This window comes from Leptosomus discolor, chromosome 6, assembly GCF_034619465.1.
Source record: "Leptosomus discolor isolate bLepDis1 chromosome 6, bLepDis1.hap2, whole genome shotgun sequence".
NCBI classification, from domain to species: Eukaryota; Metazoa; Chordata; class Aves; order Leptosomiformes; family Leptosomidae; genus Leptosomus; species Leptosomus discolor.
The window spans coordinates 43,124,405-43,143,625 of NC_141396.1; positions in this window are offsets into that span (position 1 = coordinate 43,124,405).

Below are 19,221 nucleotides of genomic sequence, written 5' to 3' on the forward strand. Positions count from 1 at the left end.
CCTTTAGAACTTCCAGTGTTGTGTTTGGGGCATAAGTGTTATAATTCCACAAGGCTTAACAGAATTTCTTCAGTAATGTCTCCTTCTAATAGACACTGTTCAGTATTAAAATATCTGCCTGTTTTTGTATAAATGTCAGAGATAACAGATGAGATCCATATCAACTCTATTTAAAAGTTGCTATTTAGCATGCACTGATTTTGGTTTAGCAATTTGGTGTCAGGATAATGCTTTATTAGTCTACTGTCACTCTCTTACCTTTTTCTATGTTTTTCCCTCGTTGTACTCTGCAACTAAACATAACATGCCTATACTTATATAATCTTCTCCTTCCCTCCTCCCCTTAGAAAACAACAAAATGATATTTTTTTCACACAGGCTGAGGATTTTAAATGGTTGCTGGCAGACGGTATCTGAGGATCTCTGCTACTGCACTGAAACCTAAGGGAGCTCTGCAGTCAGGAATTTTCTCAGGTTTCAGCCTCTTCTGTGGTATCCAGGGAAGAAATTCTAAAGTGAACAAGATGCAAAGTAAGTTGTCTTCAGGCCATAATATCATTTTTGGAGGAGTTTAAAATAACATGCTCTCAGCTGCGGACCTTGGGCCCAAAATCTTCAATGCATGAAGGAAAAGGTATTCCCAGAGAGAGCTGTCCCTTCTGAGACAAGACCAACCTTGGATTTTTCCTGAGAAGGGGCTGATTTCTGGGAGGAAAAATCCCAGTCCAGTGAGTAAAATTTGTATCAAAGGGCTGGCGGTTTGATTAACATCTTGCAGGATTTGCCCATGGGATGACAAACAGATTGTATCATGAGGGACCTGAAAATTGTTTCCGCACGATTTAATCTCTTGCAAAAATACTTGATTAACCTCGGAAAAGACATAGGCTATTGCTCTGAATTAGCTGTTTTGTTTACACTGGCATTAGAATAACATGGGACACAGCTGCAAAAGTTACCCATGGACCCTTGCCTAAATATTTGCATTCTGTGGTCCCTCTCTGCATGAAACTGTTGATAGAGAAAGAAAATCAAACTCTGGGAAAGGCTGCCTGTTACATAGTTGGATGAGTAATTTATAAGGTTTTGGTTTCTGTTGTTATGAGATCTATGTTAGAATTAATTGCTTTAATTGCTAAACCAACATACCACTAGTTCCTCTGATGACCATAAAGGCAGTTTTCTAGTCCTAGCTGATCACTTCGCAAATGATCCATTGAGATAAGTGAAGAACATAGGAATTTTCAAAAGCATTTTTGGATTATATTATATTGCAATTCCTGACACACCTGCACATGCTCACCCACACAAACTTCTCTCAGACTCTAGCAGTGAAACTTCCTAAGACTAGTTTCTTCATACCGCTCTAGCAGTAAAACATCCTAAGATTATTTTCTTTATACCACTGCTTTCCCACTTGCATGTACCAAGTAAATGTTAACCGCTCTTGCTGCTGCTGCTGAAAAAAGTGTGGAGTTTTAGAGATGTTGCTGGAGAATGGAGGGCATGAATTCTTTTCTTCCTTTGCTAAGAAAGCTATAGATGCTGAGTTTAACAAATAAGTAACTAGATAAATAAATGGAAGTATCAGCAGCAGGATCCTAAATGGTTCTGCACAAGTAATCTGACGTGACATTTTGTAGCTTGTACAGCCACTTTAGCTCAGTGACCTTTGCTGGAAAAGTGAAGCACCGTAGGTGGGGCCTGATCCAGTACCCACTAGGGGCAAATTAAAGCTTTCCTTTTACTTCACATAAGTTCTGATTTGGGTTACATCTAGGGACATAAATGGGAATCCAGGACATCTTGTCCCCCTGACTTTATGAAGCGTATGACATTCCAGAGATTAGCCTGACTCCAAAAGAGTATGATTACAAAAAAATCTACCACAGTTAATGTCAGAGAGGGAAACATCTTTGCAAAAGCACATGTAGAGGAGCGACCATAATGTCCTCTGTGGATGTGCACTGAGATTCAGTAACATAAGTAACAAAAAAGTTTGGCCTGAGTTAGCAAACTGAAGTTGAAATTCTCCTGTATAGAAAGCTGTATATTGCCCTCTCTCTGCAACTACCTGAAAAGAAGTTGTAGTGAGGTGTGTGTTGGTCTCTTCTCCCAAGTAACTAGCCATAGCACATGAAGAAATGGCCTCAAGTTGTGCCAGAGGAGGCTTAGGTTGCCTATTAGGAAAAATTTCTTTACTGAAAGAGTGGTTAGATACTGGAACAGGCTGGGCAGGGAAGTGGTGGCGTCATCATCCCTGGAAGTGTTCAAAAAAAGTGTAGATGTGGCACTTTGGCACATGGTGTAGTGAGCGTGGTGGTGTTGGGTTGATGGTCGGACTTGATGATCTTAGAGGTCTTTTCCAACCTTAATGATTCTATGAAAGTCTTTGCAATTCCGAAGATACAGACAGATAAATCACTCCCTTGTGAGGGCTGATTTCTTCTCAAATGACTAAATAAGGAAAGGTGTATTACTATGCTCATGCATAGTATGTCAGCATCCATGGGTTAGTGTTACCCGCTTCATATACTGGTCCTGTAAAGTAAGTCTAAGGTGTAAATGGAAGTAGGTGTTCTCTGTTTAAAATCTATGATTCAGTATAGTGAGACACAGCTGATCTGGTCACTTTGCATTGACAAATAACCTTCTCATGACCTTCTCATGAGACAGGTGAACCAGGCATGCTGTACTTTTCATAAAAATTAAAGAGCTTGTGTCTGGCACGATGGACAGCTAGAAATGCTGCTTAGTTTTCCACATCTTGGGTATACAGCTCAGTCTACTGTTATTACTTGCTCTTTTGTGGAGAGGGCCCATGGGGATTCTCTGCTGTCTCTTACAATGCAGCAAGCCAGTACTTTGGTGTTTACACCTCTCACCGTACAGAAGTCCTGCAAATGAATCTGAAAAAGTGCAGGGTCTGTAATCTGGTGCAAAAGATTTTAAATTGCTTTTTCTGACATTTTTGACTGCTGAAAGATGCAGACGCTTTTGCCATTGCTCCAAAACAGATCCAGTGATAGTAATGGCCTTTGATGATGGGGTGCTGGTGACCCAGTCCTGTCTGGTGCTGTTGACTTGCATGCTCTTCTAAATACCCTTAATTTCTGTGGAAACTGAAGAGAATCGAGTCATTAAGGCCTATATAATGTAAATTTCCCTATATTCACTAAAGAAAGACATTATTTTAAACTAAAAAGTGAAAGCACTTGTTCAGTGCAAGAAGTTTTTGTTTGTATTGCAGACATCAGAGGCACATCCTCATGCAAATCCTGAAGGCAAACCTCATAGTAGCATTGTTTATCTTGTTTAAAGACTCTGGAAAGATAAAGTTTGTCTAACTTGCATTTGCAGCTGCTTTTCCCACCTCTGAGATAGCTAATGAAGTGTTTGCATTGCAGCTGACCTGAGTAGAAAAAATCTTTCTCTATCCGCATGCCACTGCCCTTGCATCTCACCGGAAATACTTCTCTTCGTCTTCTGGTTTATCTGGTCATGCTATTGCTCTCTAGCCTCCTCTTGTAAAATGCCCCGAGTCATTTTAGAACCAGCTTTTCCTAGTGTTGTTTTGTTTCTTAAAAAAACCCCCAAAATAGTCTGACCTGAAACCATTTTGGAGAAGACATAGAGAATAATCATACTGAAAATTACACTAGGAGACCTGAGGTTTGGAAAATGCTGTTGGCATAGGAGGAATAGGGTCTGCAAGTGCTACTCTGTATAACCTGGATCTTCTGTAGTCAGCGTGGTTTATTATCTCTGTCCTCAGAAAACTTATCCCTCAGCAATACCCCTAGAGGAATTAGCATAAATTAGCATGTTCCTTTAGCTAGATTCCTGTCTCAAAAGTGAATTTAGCACTTGCAAAAGGACCTGGATTGACAGCTCTTGGACCCAAACCTACTCATTTCTGAAAGAAATACAGGATCCATGAGCTGGCTGTGCTGGCTTCTTGCTCTCCTAAGAAATCACTCTGTGGAAGTGTTGCAGTTTTACCCCAGCTCAGCCCCATGTGGCCGTGCACTCACTCCCCCCCTCAGTGGGACTGGGGAGAGAATCGGAACTGTAAGAGTCAGAAAATTGTGGGCTGAGATAAAGACAGTTTAATGGGTAAAGCAAAAGCTGTGCACGAGCAAAGCAAAACAAGGAATTCATTCCCCACTTCCCATCACAGGCAGGTGTGCAGCCATCTTCAGGACAGCAGGGCTCCATCACATGCAACAGTGACTTGGGAAGACAAACACTGTCACTCCAAGTATCCCCCCCTTCCTTCTTCCCCCCAGCTCTATATGCTGAGCATGACATTATATGGTCTGGGATGTCCCTTTGGTCAGTTGGGGTCAGCTGTCCTGGCTGTGTCCCCTCCTAACTCCTTGTTCCCCCCCGGCCTCCTCGCTGGTGGGGTGGGTTAAGGAGCAGAAGAAGCCTCCGCTCTGTGTGAGCTCTGCTCGGCAGCAATGAAAACATGCCTGTGTTATCAGCTCTGGTTGATTACAAATCCAAAACATGACTCTGTACCAGCTGCTGTGAAGATATTTAACTCTATCCCAGCCAAAACCAGCACAGGAAGAGGAGTCAGTCCCAGTGAAGGGAGGGAATGTCCCTCTTGCCCACTGAGACCCAGCCTTATACTAACACGCTCATTAATAAAAATGGAGCACTGCCCACTGCACTGTGGCTACAGCTCTCAATTATTACCAGAGATGACCCAGGATTAGCATTCCTCCCTTATATACCAGTGTTGGCATACTTTTTTGTGTTACTATCTAGAGAATCAGTTTAATCTGTTTTAGCAAAACCTAAAATATTACCAATACCTGCTGTAAAAATTCAGAGGAGAAAAAGGATGCAGAATTCTTCCTTCCAGCTTTTCTTTCAGTGTCTTCAATTCCTGGCCTTGTTGTGGTCATAGGAATCTGTTTACTTAAATCTAGCTCACCTACAGAGAAGATCGCCTTATCATAGTACATCTGCTTTACTGTTCAGTTCGTAGTTACCTGCAGATTATCCTTTTCTCCACTCTTACAAGGAGTATTTTTTTTCTTTTTGTTTAACTATTTGTACCAGAGCTTTATAGCCACATCAAAATCTTTAGGGAAAACACCTTATTTCAGCTTGCAGCATCATATAACTTTATACCTGGTTACATGGCAAACCTCAGGTGTTTTACATGCAAACCTTTTGTATACATATTCACAGTCTCCTTAGGTAGTCAGATGTGAACCTCTTTCTACAGCAGGCTTTCTAGTTCTTGGCTTTGGGATTGTCTCATCAACTTATTAAAAAGGTGTGGAAAATTGCACAGAGAAATGTCTATCTTGGGTAATTATCTGGTTGCCATATCACCTGAGCATCTGAGTGTTGCAAATCTGCAGTGGGTAATAAAAACTTATCTACACAAAGTTAGATAAGTAGAGACGTCTTTTATTAACGATAAGCACCGTGCGCACCAGGGACATGGGATCCTTCCCAAAGGCGTCCGTCTGCACATTGCAATCACCAAATATTTATATATTAAATTCATACATATTTAGTTTATACAATGCATATTTAATTTCATCCTCTCAATGATTGGTTCTTCTTCTCTCGCTTCTGATGCAAATTAGCGCTCAGCCTCTGTCGTAGTTTTCGATTGTTCTCTTTTGAGTAGGTGGTATAATTTGGATAGGTGGTCCGTGAGCTGGAGGTCTCGACCACTCCTCAAATTGACCATGTATGGTCAAGGAACATGTCCTTGGCTCATAGGCTCTTGGGTCGTACCTACTTTGGTCATGATTCAAAGATTATGCACAATGGGTACCATCATAAATCCTGTCTTGCAGATATCTTGGACTACAACATACTGTCCTTGTTTCTAACCACTAATAGATTATTGGTTAATGAATACCTTAGGTCTGGAATTTTACAGGAGTATGCTAGCAGCATTGGCAATACAGATTTTATTTTATATTTGATCATTTATTTCATTTGAGACTTGTTTTCCCAAAATAATCATTAGTCTCTCCTATTAATATTCACTAATTAGAATTCTTGATATATAAAACAATATGGGAAAAGTAAGGGGATTTCTAAGCAGCATCCTAAAATCCTAAATCTGGTGCTTTCTGCAACATGAATATTTTACAGGCTTCAAAGTGTTTATCTTTACGACACCGCTGTGAGAGAGGGAAGTGTTGTAATGCCATTTGTGAAGTGGGGGACTCATTCGTGAAGAGGTATGCTGCATCCCTGCTGAGGTGGAACATTGCTCCACAGCATGGCCACTGCATCCTCTGCAGCCCAGCTAGAGGGGTTCCGTCCAGCCAGTGCAATGGGGTTTTCTTCCCACAAAAAAGAAGGAACTGATCTGCTTTAATTCTTAGCTTGGTATGGGCCTGGGATATGGCCAGCATGAATGTCTAAGTCTGGGAGCTCTGCAGTAATCCCATGTCTACAAGTTTACATGTAGATTGAGTGACTTGCTGGAGATGATACAGGAAATCTAAAGCAGGGTAAGTAGAACACGGGCTATGGGCATGTGATTCAGACTTGAGATGCACTACAATATCACACATGCCTATGTGGAGCTGATAGGTACATCACAAGGTCTGCAAGAAACCTGATACGGCGTGGGGTCCTCCATGGGGCGTAGGCAGATATCTGCTCCACTGTGTAAAAGCCAACTTCTACCTTCCTCAAACAAAAGCCACCTGATGGAAGAAGATCAGGCAAGGGAGGGAAAAAGGCCCTCCCGAACCTTCCCCTTAGGATGTCTCAAACACTTGCAAAGTACCCAGAAAACAAAAACTGTAGTCACAGGGTGGATGATGAGGAATCTGGATAATGTAGGCCTTGTACTCAACAACTAGTAAGGCCAACTTTTCCTTATCTCATGTGCCAAGGATGGGGCTGGAGGAGGGAGCCCTGTGGAGATGGAACAATTCTGCTCTGGCCCAACTTGCTTTGTTTTCAGGACCGTTTTACCTGATGAATGGTCCTTTGCATATGTTAGTGAAGATTAGTACTCCACCCACCCACATCCACAAATCGTGCTACACATTACCTGGGGAAGAGGGAAACCTGAGACTAAGTAGTAGGGTGGATTGCACTGATACAGTAAATATAAAAGGGGGAAAGAAGTGACATGCAGGGGGGAAAAAAAAAGAAATATCAAGAAGAAAGAAGGTGACACAAGGAACACCACAGACACCCCTGTTGGCTGTACCAGTGCTGGAACCTGGAGTGGTGATCTCTCTCTCTCTCTCTCTTTTCCACACTCTCTCTCTTTTACTTTTGGACACTATCGAACTTTTACTTTCTGAAGTTGTTATTTTGTTCAGGAGAACGCCCTTTTGCTGAAGTTGTTGTGTTGTTTGGGAAAGCCCTTTTTGCTGAAGTTGTTGTTATTTTTGTTTGGGAGAATTCTTTAGTACTGTAATTAAACTTGTGACTTAAATGAGCCTCTGGAATAATTGTCGTTATTCTGGACTACCGCACAAAGTATTTTAAAAGATCACCTTTCCCTAGCTGACTGAGTGGGACGGGACACACTATTAACTTCCATGGGATGCAGGGGCACAGCCTGCCTCACAACGGTCTTCACCACAGGCTGCAGGGGAATCACTGCTCCGGTGCCTGGAGCACCTCCTCCCCCCCACCTGCTTCACTGACCTTGGTGTCTGCAAAGTTATTTCTCTCACATATTCTCACTCTCTATGGCTGCAATTGCTACTGTGCAATAACTTCTTCCCTTTCTTAAACACATTATCACAGAAGTGTTACCACTGTCACTGATGGGCTCGGCCTTGGCCTTGGCTAGTGGCGGGCTCATCTTAGAGCCAGCTGACATTGGCTGTATCTGACATAGGGAAAGCTTCTAGCAGCTTCTCCCAGAAACTACCCCTGTAACGCCCCTGCTACCAAAACCTTGCCACGCAAATGCATTACAATAGCCAATGAACAGATATGATTTTTTTAATAGCATGATAGCATTCAGCCCCTACTTGAAGTATTCCTTCCTGTCCTGTTACTTTAAATGATGTTCCAGTAAAGCGTTTAAAGAAGAGTAAAAAAGCAGTTGTGGAATTAAAAATATTAATAGCCCCTGCTTTGTCACTGCAAACACATTAGAGGGAGATATGAACCTTGACTGGCATCTTCAAGTGTCTGGCACATTACTGCATTTTGCTTCACAGAACCATAGAACAGCCCAGGTTGGAAGGGACCTCAAAAGATCATCTGGTCCAACCTTTCCTGGGAAAGGAAGCCTAGATGAGATTATCTAGCACCCTGTCCAGTTGCATCTTGAAAACTTCCAGCGATGGAGATTCTACCATGTCCTTGGGGAGGTTGCTCCAGTGATCAATTGTTCTCACTGCAAAAAAAAAATCTTTCTTATATTGAGATGAAACTTCTCCCGGTGCAACTTGTACCTGTTACGTTTTGTCTTCTCCGTGTAGATCCTCGTGAAGAGAAAGCCTCTGTCTTTGTAGTTGCCCTTTAAGTACCAGAAAACTGTGATGAAGTTCCCCTTGGGCTCTCTCTTCCCCAGAAAGAAAAGACCTGATGCCTTCAGTGTTTCCTCAGGTTCTCCACCCCTTCAATCACCTTCATGGCCCTCCTTTGAAACCTCTTCAGTCTGTCTGCATCTTTCTTGAATCGTGGGGACCAGAACTGGACACACAGCCTGACAAGCGGTGGGTAGAGTGGGATGATCACATCTCTGTCCCTACTAGTAACGCCCCTGCGGATGCAGCCCAGGATCCAGTGCCTTTGTGGCTGCAGTGGTGCACTGCTGACTCACATTCAGCACCTTTGAGTTCCTTTCAGCAAGGCTGATCCACACAGGTCCTAGCCTGTATTGGGCTCTTTGGTTATTTTTGTCCCAGGTGCAGGACTTTGCACTTGTCTTTGTTAAAGTTCATACTGTTCTTGCTAGCCCATTCTTCTACCCTGTCTGGGTCAATTCATTTCTCAATAAACTGCTTTTTTCACCAGGTTGTCAGTGAGTTGCTTATACAACAAAAGCATCCACATATTTTGTGAAAGCAGAAAAATGCACCCCATTATCTACTTCTTTAATCCTTCCACTTGTCTTTGCAATGCACTCAGAGCTGCAGGGCATGGTTTTGATAAATAATTAAAGGCTAATCCTGGAAATGCTTTGTGTGTGGAGCTGCCATTGAAATCGATGGGTGTTCTGAGCATGGAGAACTTGCCCTAGTGGGCCCTTAATTTTGCAGTAAACCAGAGAGGCACTTATTTTGCAGCTGAGTGTTTGGTGGAATGATGACAGCACGTGTACTGAGATTTTATTTTTCATCATTCCATGCAATGAGGAAGGACACTGGAGTGTTCATATCAAACATCAATGCAATGTAGGAAAACAACAGTTGATTTCTGGAGCTATCTTCTTTTGTTTATAAACAAGTCACTATTGACTATCAATCACTATCAATTTTTCATCAATTAGTACATGAAAGACATCTCAGCAGTCATTAAAGTATTGATAATCATAATTATCATGTGATTCTATGAGTGTGCTTATGTGTATATAAGTAATCAGAGTAACTTTGGTTTTCTTTCTCAGTAAAAATGCCAGAGATAAAGCTACAAGCAATTCGAGGTTAGCTCTTAAGTAGAAATGACTAAGGTAACTAATGACAAACAAACATGATGGATGGCATAATAACATATAAGATAAAGCTTATTGAGAAACGCTGGCGTTCTGAAAATTCTGTGTGAAAAAAGCATTTTGCATTGCCAATATCTGAATAATTTCTTTGAAATTGCTAGCTATTTTATCATCATTATTTTAAGATTTTTTTAAAACAAAATAGCTGAGCTTAAAGTCAAGAACCATAAATAGACAAAACCTTTCTTTACATATACTGTCTGAATTTGAAACAAAGATATTAGCTCTTTTTGCAACGGAAGTTTGAGTTAATCTCTCCTTTTTTTTATGCTGCTTATTTACAAAGTGAAATCTTCTATATGTCTCAGTGGGCTGACAAGCAAATTATTAAAAAGCTGGCTATATGCTATCCTAAATTGAAGCGTTGCCTTTACTTGCTATTTTTTTTAAATGTGCTATGGAGAGTTCTCCATATTTTATTTCCCTTGTCAAAGAAAAGCTGCAATAACCGTGTGCAGCCCAGCCGCAGCAGTGAGAGCCGGCTGTGCTGCGCCGAGCCCCGCAGCCCGTCCCAGCAGACCTGGCCACGGTCACATAAGGCATGTCTGGGTCCTCAGCGACTGCCCAATGAATTGGTGTCTGCTTCTGAGCTGTGTGAAGTGATGGGCCAGAAGATGATACTTGGGGTTTTTTGTTTCTTTGAGATCCACAGTGTGGCCCGCTTTGAACGTCATTATTCACTGTGCTGGGTCTGCCTGCCATGGACCAGGAACCTGATCCCAGGGATGTGTCCTGACCTCCTTCCCTGCTCCTGGGCAGGACAGCAGCAAAGCCACCCCAGCTCCTCTGTCTCCCTTTCTCCTCAGGGAAGACATGGCGTATGTGCACGAGCATCTGAATTCCGGGGTGCAAACTGTCCGGTTAATAGACTTTTTAAAACTCAGTTTACCTATTTTATCTTCCTGTCCCCCTGTCTTTTCAATTATTGCTTGACAGGGTATGAAATGTTGTATATTTAAGTACTATGATATATGCATGAATTCCCTCTTTTTAAAGTCGCTGAAATGACACTGCTATAAAAATGTTTCTGGTTTGTAAATATTGATAAAACTGTATTTCTAATACGTGAATAGACTTTCAGTGGGACAAATTAAATAAAATGCCCCTCTCTGAATAAAATGTCTTTTCACAGAACACAGCATTTGAGGTTAAATTTCATGTAACAACCTTTTGAAAATCATCTTTAACTTCAAAGGAGAGCCAGAGAGCAGCAGATATCAAACCCAGAATACATTTTTCCTCTAAACTGTAAGGATGCTGTCCAGATTTCATTCATCAAGTGATTTGCATGACTGTATGGCTTGATTTTCTCACTTGCTTCTAGATCTGTGCATGGTTGTGATCTGAACTTTGTGAACTTATGGACATGATGCTTCTGTATGTCCCTATGCAATGGGCTTAGCAGAGATCTTGCCAAAGCTCATCACAGTGCAGAGGTATGAAGATGGTTACTGTGTGACTTCAGTTGTGGTTCTAGTTCTAGTTTTGATCAGACAGCTCTATCTCAGGGATATCTGGGAACAGACTGACGATCCCATCAATTGTTTTAACTGTAACATCCTCATCTGATGTGTCCAGCCATGTGCTCAGGATGCCCTTTGATGGCATAAGTAGAACTGAAATATTGTGTACCTGTAGATAACTCGACAGCTTTATGCTTGTCATCAGGGGTGTAGTGCCTATTCTATATGGGTGATTCTGCTTGTGCACTGGTAATGTGTGTTATGTAGTGACATAAAAAGTAAATCTTATATTATGACTTGGCTTTGAGAAGTGGTGCCTGTATGTTTTCACCCAAAAGTAAGATTGTGGTTGCTGTATGTCAGTTTGTGTCAGAGAATTGGGTGTATGGGGTGTCCCTCTTCCTGGGAATACACAAATAGATAGACTCTATTAAAAGAAGGAATCAAAAACCAGAGAAATCTGGGCATCACTGGGTTAGTCTTGTTGTAGACATAAGCTATTGCTAGATCCAAGCAGTAGTAGAAAGATTTGACAGTTGACAGTGCTTCAATCGAAATAATATCTTTTATAAATTATACCATATGACTAAACTTTACCTTCATGAACAGCTACAGCATTTCCTTCCAGTGTGTCTGGACACCTTGGAGTACTTGCTTCCTCTTCAATGTAAGCCTTTTAGAGAGTGGGAGTGGAGCATGCTGAGAAAAGAACAAAGGCAATGATTATGTGCACTCAGTCTTTTGGCTCTTTTCACCACTTTTATTTGTTCTTCTGGAACAACATCGAATGGCAAATGGTTGGATAACCTCGTATTGTAACCTCTCTGGTTGTTGGTCTAACGCTCCAATGAAACACGATTGTCAAGTTAAAGGTACAATTTTTTATTTTTGTGGGCTAGCGATATTGCTTGTTTGTTTGTACACATGTTACTGTATCATTGACACACCCTGATACAGCTTTCATTACCCGTGTTTTTGCAAGATCCCTGGACAATCAACATGAGCTGTTCTTCAGTACCTGCTTCAGATGCTTTCTTCAGTCCATTTCTACCTTCAAACACCCTCTTTGGTGTGCAAATCTTAGCGGGTGTGATCACGTATAAAGAAGTGCATGACGTTACTGGGATACTGCTGTCACAAAGACTGGACCCTCTTTACACCTTTTATTCACTTTTAGAGAGTGAATTTAGTAACCATGAAATACATAGAGAGTTCTGAAATCTGAGGTCTTCTGTTTTTCCACTGGAATAGGTATAAAGCAACATGAATTTCTATGCACAGCATCTACCATATGCTTCAGCCTTGACTTTTTATGGGCTCTCTAGAGACACAATAGTAATTCATCTCTATGTTCATTGATGTTGTTGTTTTCCTGCACCAGTTGTCCAAAGGAGTGCTGCTTCATCCCAGCTGTAATGAATATTCTGCTTAAAGAACAGGGCATGCCATATACTGCTCCAGATTATTAAGACCCATCAGTATGTGGCTTGTTTCAGAAATACGAATAATAGCTTTTCTATTGCTAAATTCAATTTCTTGATTAACAGAGTCCATCTGGATCAAAACTGCAAAAACAGAAACAGGTGAATAGCCTTCAGTTTGCTTTACCTTACCTTCTAAAGATGCCTAAATTTGTTTGTATCTGTATTGAGCAGGCCAATTCATCTCTCATTTTGTTTTAATTGACCTTTTGAAATGTTAGTGCAGTAGAGCAACCTGATAGCAAAGAGTAAGATTAATACAGATATTTCATACCTAGTCTATGACAAATAATCTAACATTCTAACTAAATATAACTAATCTAACTAAAAGAAACTAAGTGGAATAAAAGATGCTACCTAAGCTGTGGGAAAGGAACAAATATCAGCTGGGAATTACAAACAGTGTTATCATACTTACATCTATTGCCTTCGCTAATAAAGTATTTCTAGGATCTTATAAATTAATATCTTTTTGCAAAACATAATTTATCAACTTTCTTCAGTGTTAATTTCTGCCTGAAATATGAGTACACTGCACTAGTTATGATATTACATAGGAAAAGGAACAAATTGCAAAAGCTTAAGAGAACTGGTATTTTATGATTCATTGTATGCTGGCTTGACATTTTAAATCCAATGGAATCCCCCATGACCCTTTTCTTTTTTTTTTTTTTTTTTTTAAATTTCTTTGTAATGAAAGTTTTTGTGAGTAACATTAACTGCCTGTAATGTTGGGTGAGTGGGAGGTGGAAGAAACGCTTCTATTAAAAAACATGTTGTGTTCTGAGTTTGGCTGTCAGAACTGAAACTTCTCAGCAACTTCACATGACTGTTGAAATCCATTAATGAAAAAATTTCCTAAGGCAGCTTCTATTTGCTAGCTGTGAGGGGAATGCATGAACACCTGTGAATGGATTTGAGGTCTGGATTTAATGGTCTGAGATCATATCATGAAAACATCATCTTGACTTCTGCTTTCAACATTCATCTGTTCTCTTTTTTTCTGATCAAGTCTTTGGGCTAGCCCTATGCCAAGAGCTTCTGGGAGTGCCAAATCCCAGAAGCAAGTTCAGGGAATGAATTAGAGGTGAGGAAAGCCCCAGGAGTTATTTTTCATTAGCCTTACATTATTCTTCTGCTTTAGTGATAAGAAACTTTATCCAAGGCTTTGGATTAAAACTTGTACTCCCTAGACATAAATAAATGTTTTTATATCTCTTTTGCCAAAAAGCAGTGTAAGTCAGTGAAACAGCGTGCTCTGATTTGACCTGCTGCCTCATCTTTAACTTGCTATAGCACTGACGTAATTGCAATCTCTCCTGCACTGGCCCCTCTCCCCCTGCCTTTGAGGTAGGAACAGCAGGACAATGGTTCAGTCCTTGCTGTTTCTTGCCGCTTTTCGTGGTACGTAGCACCTGCTTTTGAATCTCCAGCACTTAAGCATAAGACCTGCACTAAACCCCTATTTAGTCTGTGATTGTGCTCTTTCGAAGGTTGGTACAAAAAGGGAAAGAAGTTCTTTGTATCAGTGTCTTTCAAACCTTCAGTCTAGGGGGCTACCACCAAAACTTAAGAGCTTGTTGTTGTCACTTAGTAGCTACAGAAAAACCCAGAAACACCAGGATCCCAGAGCTCTAGTGTTCCTCTCACTTGATATTATAACTTGTGCTCCAGTGGTCTGCATCTGTTCTTGTCTCCTATGCCTCAGGTCAGCCCCCACCAAAACACTGCAGAGAAGTTTTGACTGGGGTTTGAGCATCCTCCTCAAAAAGAAGAGTGCCAAGTCTTTTCTACACTCCCCAAGAACTCTCTGCAGCTTCTAATCACAAGTTTTGCTGAAGTAATCCACTATCTATAGAAAGTAGTTCTACATCGCAACCTCTCATTCCTTAGGTACCTCTGAGACAATGGCAGAAGCTTCCTTCCTCCTGGTACATGTACGATGTGTCTTCCATAATAATTCTCCTAGTCTCTCTTACTGTCCTCCTCACAGCCATCTGGTATGTGCTCAGCTGATGTTGCCCTTCCCATGCCGCTCTGCAAGTTCTTGTGGATGGGGATACAAGTGACAATTACACAGCAAAGAGAGCGTTCACATTCAACCCCACATTAAAAAAAATAAAAAGTGTTGTCTAATGCTGCTGAAGACAGGCCATTTGTCTCTTTGCTCTGTGCTAGTTCGCAGCTTATAAATATGTACCAGATCGGTGCAGGCAGTTGTGCTCCAGGATCACTTTATTTATCCTAGTCACTGACCAGCTGTGTTATATGCATCTTCTTTCTCTAATATGCTGCTGCCCAGCATGACAATCAAGCCTGTTCTTCTAGAAGCTGGCAAGCAAAAGAGAAACCAGCTGGCATGAAGGGAGGAGGGGAAACCCATCAAATGCCATCTTAGCCTGTGGAATGACAGTAGGAGATGAAGGGAACCAAGTAAAATGCTGGAATGACAATATGGAATGTTGGGGGAAGGCAGGAGACTAGCAGGAATTGGAAAAAGGTGGAATAGGGACAGTATTTGGAGACGAGAGGAAGGCAGGACAAAATTATAGAATGTATTAGAACCAAGTGTATAATTAGGGAATAGAGAAATGGCAAATAGGAAAAGTTACAGATGAATGAAAAATATTAGAAAATGGAAAAAGGCAAAATGAATAAACAGGGAAAATGATTGAATGGGACGAGAATTACTCAGTTCACTTTATTCATGGTTCAGTTTATTTTTTTTTCTGTTGTTCTGTTGATGTTGCAATTTCTTCTTGGACTTAATGTCTCTTACTGCAGTAAAAATGATGAGGTTTGGAAAGTATTATACAGGCAAGAATAAAAGAAGTTGTTAACTAACTGCACCAGACAGGATTGAAGAATAGCTTTCTCCAGAACAATACAGCTCTGTTGAAATCTAACGATTCATGGGACTGCTGTAATTGGGAGAATGGGAATGTCTAATGTTTCGCTTTGACAGTATTGAAACTTTTATATCAATTTGATTTGACTTACTTAGAAAAGATAATATATCCTCTTTAACATTTTAATACAAGAGTTTAAGTGAAATGAACCAGAATGCTGAAATCTTGAGATACTTTGATAATATTGAAATGAAAGGTTTTGTTAATTAATTTAATTCTTCTGGGAAATTTATTTGTCTTCATGTTTTTACTGAACAATAGGAAATTTCAGAATTCCTTGTGGAATGAAAGAACTGATTCCAAATCCTGTGCAGTAATAACTTTTAATATCTGCTTAGGTGGTTGATTTAAAAATTAATAAGAGCTCAGTTTCTTAAACAATAGTGATAGATTATAAATCAGAAAGAGTTGGTTGCAGTCCTCTAGCTGGTCCTTTATACAACAAAATGTCACTCAAGCAATTCCTCTTTCAGCAAAAGCCTAGCACTTAGAATGTGGTTTAATATGGAAAACTCACTATAAATTACACTATATTGCCCCAAAGGTTAATTATTTTCGATGTTGCCTAGTTGTGCCTCATTGCTAATCCAAATCTAGTTTCCCTCAATCTCCAGCCACTGTGTTTTATTCTGGTTTTGTCTGTTAAATTGAAAAAAATTCTGTTCTTCATGTCAGTGTTATGGACTGATACTACCTCATCATTTAACTTGCCCTTTGTTAAACTAAATAGACTGAGATCCTTGGCTCTTTTGTTATCAATAATTTAATCTTTCTCCTAAAGCTGTTCTTGAACTTCTTTCATCAAACCTTTTCTAAATTACAGACACCAGAAGTCAGCAGAGCACATGTTATCTTGGCAACAAATATAGAGTTTGTAATAATCAGTGTTCTTATGTCTACACTTGAGGTGAAGATCAGCCTGTCTGCCTAATTTTGCACTGAGGGCACTTACAGCTCAAGTTCAGCTGTTGCCTCCACATCAGCTTCAGATCCTGTCTAGATTCTTGCCTTTTGTTAATTAATCAATTTCTTCTCAGCCATTTATTTGTTTTCGATTTTCTTCTGTGCAACATGAAATTTCAGAATTAATTGTGGAACAAAAGAACTGACCCTAAATCATCTCCAAAAATAGTCTTCAATATCAGATTAGCTAGTTTATTTAAAAATTTACAAGAGCTTAATTTCTTAAATGTTGGAGTAAGAGATTATAAATATGAAAGAACTGGTTACAATCCTCTGCTGAATCTTTTATACAGTAAAATGTTTTTATTATATACCAGCACATAGTTGTATTTATAAGCACAAAGTCTCCCATTTGATGTCTGTTCCTCCAGTCTCACTTCATACTTAATTACATGAAACCGCACCTGATTTTTCTTCCATCCAGGTAAACAAATTTAAATAGACCTAAGTAAGCTGTTCCACTCATTCTTTACGTGCCTTCAATTTCTGCTTCATTGTCCAATCTTCATCGGTAGCAGCACTTCTGACTTCATAGTTGACAGTGCTCTGAGGTGAAGATTGGAGTAGGTGACCTACTGTGGTCCTTTCCAACCTGTATGATCCTATGATGTTATGATTTTCTTCCTAGTAAACAGAAGAAAAGAGCAAAGTACCGAGGTTGTGTCCTACAGCCTTCATGCTTGATAATAATTTACAACTATACTTGGAGACCAGTTAATTAGTTTTTAATCCATTTAATGTTTGGCCTGTTGATTTTGTGTTCCCCTGATTTCTTGGTGGAAACATTTGCACGGCACCAAACTACGTGCACTAAAGAAGCCTCAGATATCATTACTGTTCATTGAACCAGCCAAATTTACAATCTCATCAAAACTTCTCAAGATCCACCAGCATTTCTAACAGTGAGCTTTTAAACAGAGAGTCATAGATGACTAAAGCTAATGTTTTAGCAGAGCCAGTAGAGAACTCAAGAGATTTGTCTTGACTTTATTGAGTGGGTAATACCTGTTTCTCATTACACTCTGTAACATTCCAAAAATCATGGTTTAAGCCTTTGTTATGAGAACAGCAATTTGAAGGATGATACCAAAATGACCAAACTTACTTTTCGAAAATCTCTTTCTCTCATTTGCTGCCACCTAGTTTTTAGGTTATAAGCAGCAGAAGAACTGTTCCTTATATTCATATTTTAAAAACAATATTTGTCATCTACTGAAATAATGGCTAGTTGGGATAAAGGACTTCCTCTCACCTTCTAAAAAAGGGCAGGGTCTGAGACATTTTTTTATTTCAATACTTGGACCTGTGTATGAAATACTTCTGTAAATGACAGTTATATACTGATTTTACATGTTATGGTGCTACTTCTTACTAATATTAACCTATAATTATACCTTAAATAAATCAGTTCTCTTTATTACTTAGGCAGACTCACCAATTGTGTTTTGTGCAGAATACTCAGTCTGCTAAATTGCATTGATATGGTTACTGTTCCGTAAGAACACCACAAAAAGATAAGGAAAAGAAGAAAAAATGTGAGAGGGGAGCTGAAAAAGAATAGCACAATTTGTGTCAGCGTAAGAGAAAACGGTTATAAAGTGATAACTAACTCTTACTCAAATACTGGATAAATGAGGATGAATTTCAAAGGCATTTTTTACTGCAGAGGCAGCAGTCCATGGGAATGTTCCATCTTACCAACTGGCAATGCAACAGGGCACTACAAGGAAAAGCTATGGGATTTACACATAGTGACCGGAAGAGAGATGTCAGAACTAAACTACCGATCCACACATGCCGTATTCCTGACAAATGCTTATCTGTTAGTAAGTCTCCACACATGGGGTCCATCAGCTTACCATTAGCTGCCTTAAAGACTGCTGTCTGCTAATGCGTTCCCCCAAAATGCAGATGCACAGGCACTTGTGCAACTTAATTTTCACTCATTTTAGACAGCACTGGAGGTGTCAGTCACCCTTTGCTGCCAAGGGATTAGATGCTTATCACTTCTGACTGCAGGTAACCTACGTGAGTGTATCTATGGTGAGACTGGTTGTGCTGGTAAATGAGACTTAGACCCACATAGGAAATATTGTTGGCAGGCAATGACAATTATATCCATGTTTTTCTAATACTGTTTGATACTGTAGCCATGACATGATAAGCAGTATGGAGGAAATGACACACACAGGAAGATGGATCATTTTTGGAAGTAAAAGTAGCTGTGGGTGATTTGGTTTTTCTAATGTGATTTCCTCAAAGTTTCTGGTTGTACAAGGATGGGCACCATAGAACATCAAATGCCCTCCTGTTTGTGTGGTTGTTGAGATGAAATTGAAGACAAAGAGCAGGCTGAGTGGGTCTGGAACAACATAACAAAGCACTGCACATTAAGTGATTATGGTTAGTTTGTCTTCCTGACTGCCTAAGGAAAATAACGCCGCACGGGTCAGATCTTCAGCTGACACAGTGGTTCCGATTCAATTAAAGAGAAAGGAGGCTGTAACTATAAATATTTTGCCAGTTCAGAGTAACTGAGATGAAAAATAATGTAACAGAATCTCTTCTGTGCTGTCATTCTTCTTCCTGCATGTACCACCTCTGGTGAACTCCAGGCATATTTAATTATGTTATCATATGCTGCCCTCCTCAATAGATGTGTTTTTAATAACTTAACTCAAGCCTGTTTATGAAAAATTTAAGACTAGTGGGGTGGGGGGGAAGCA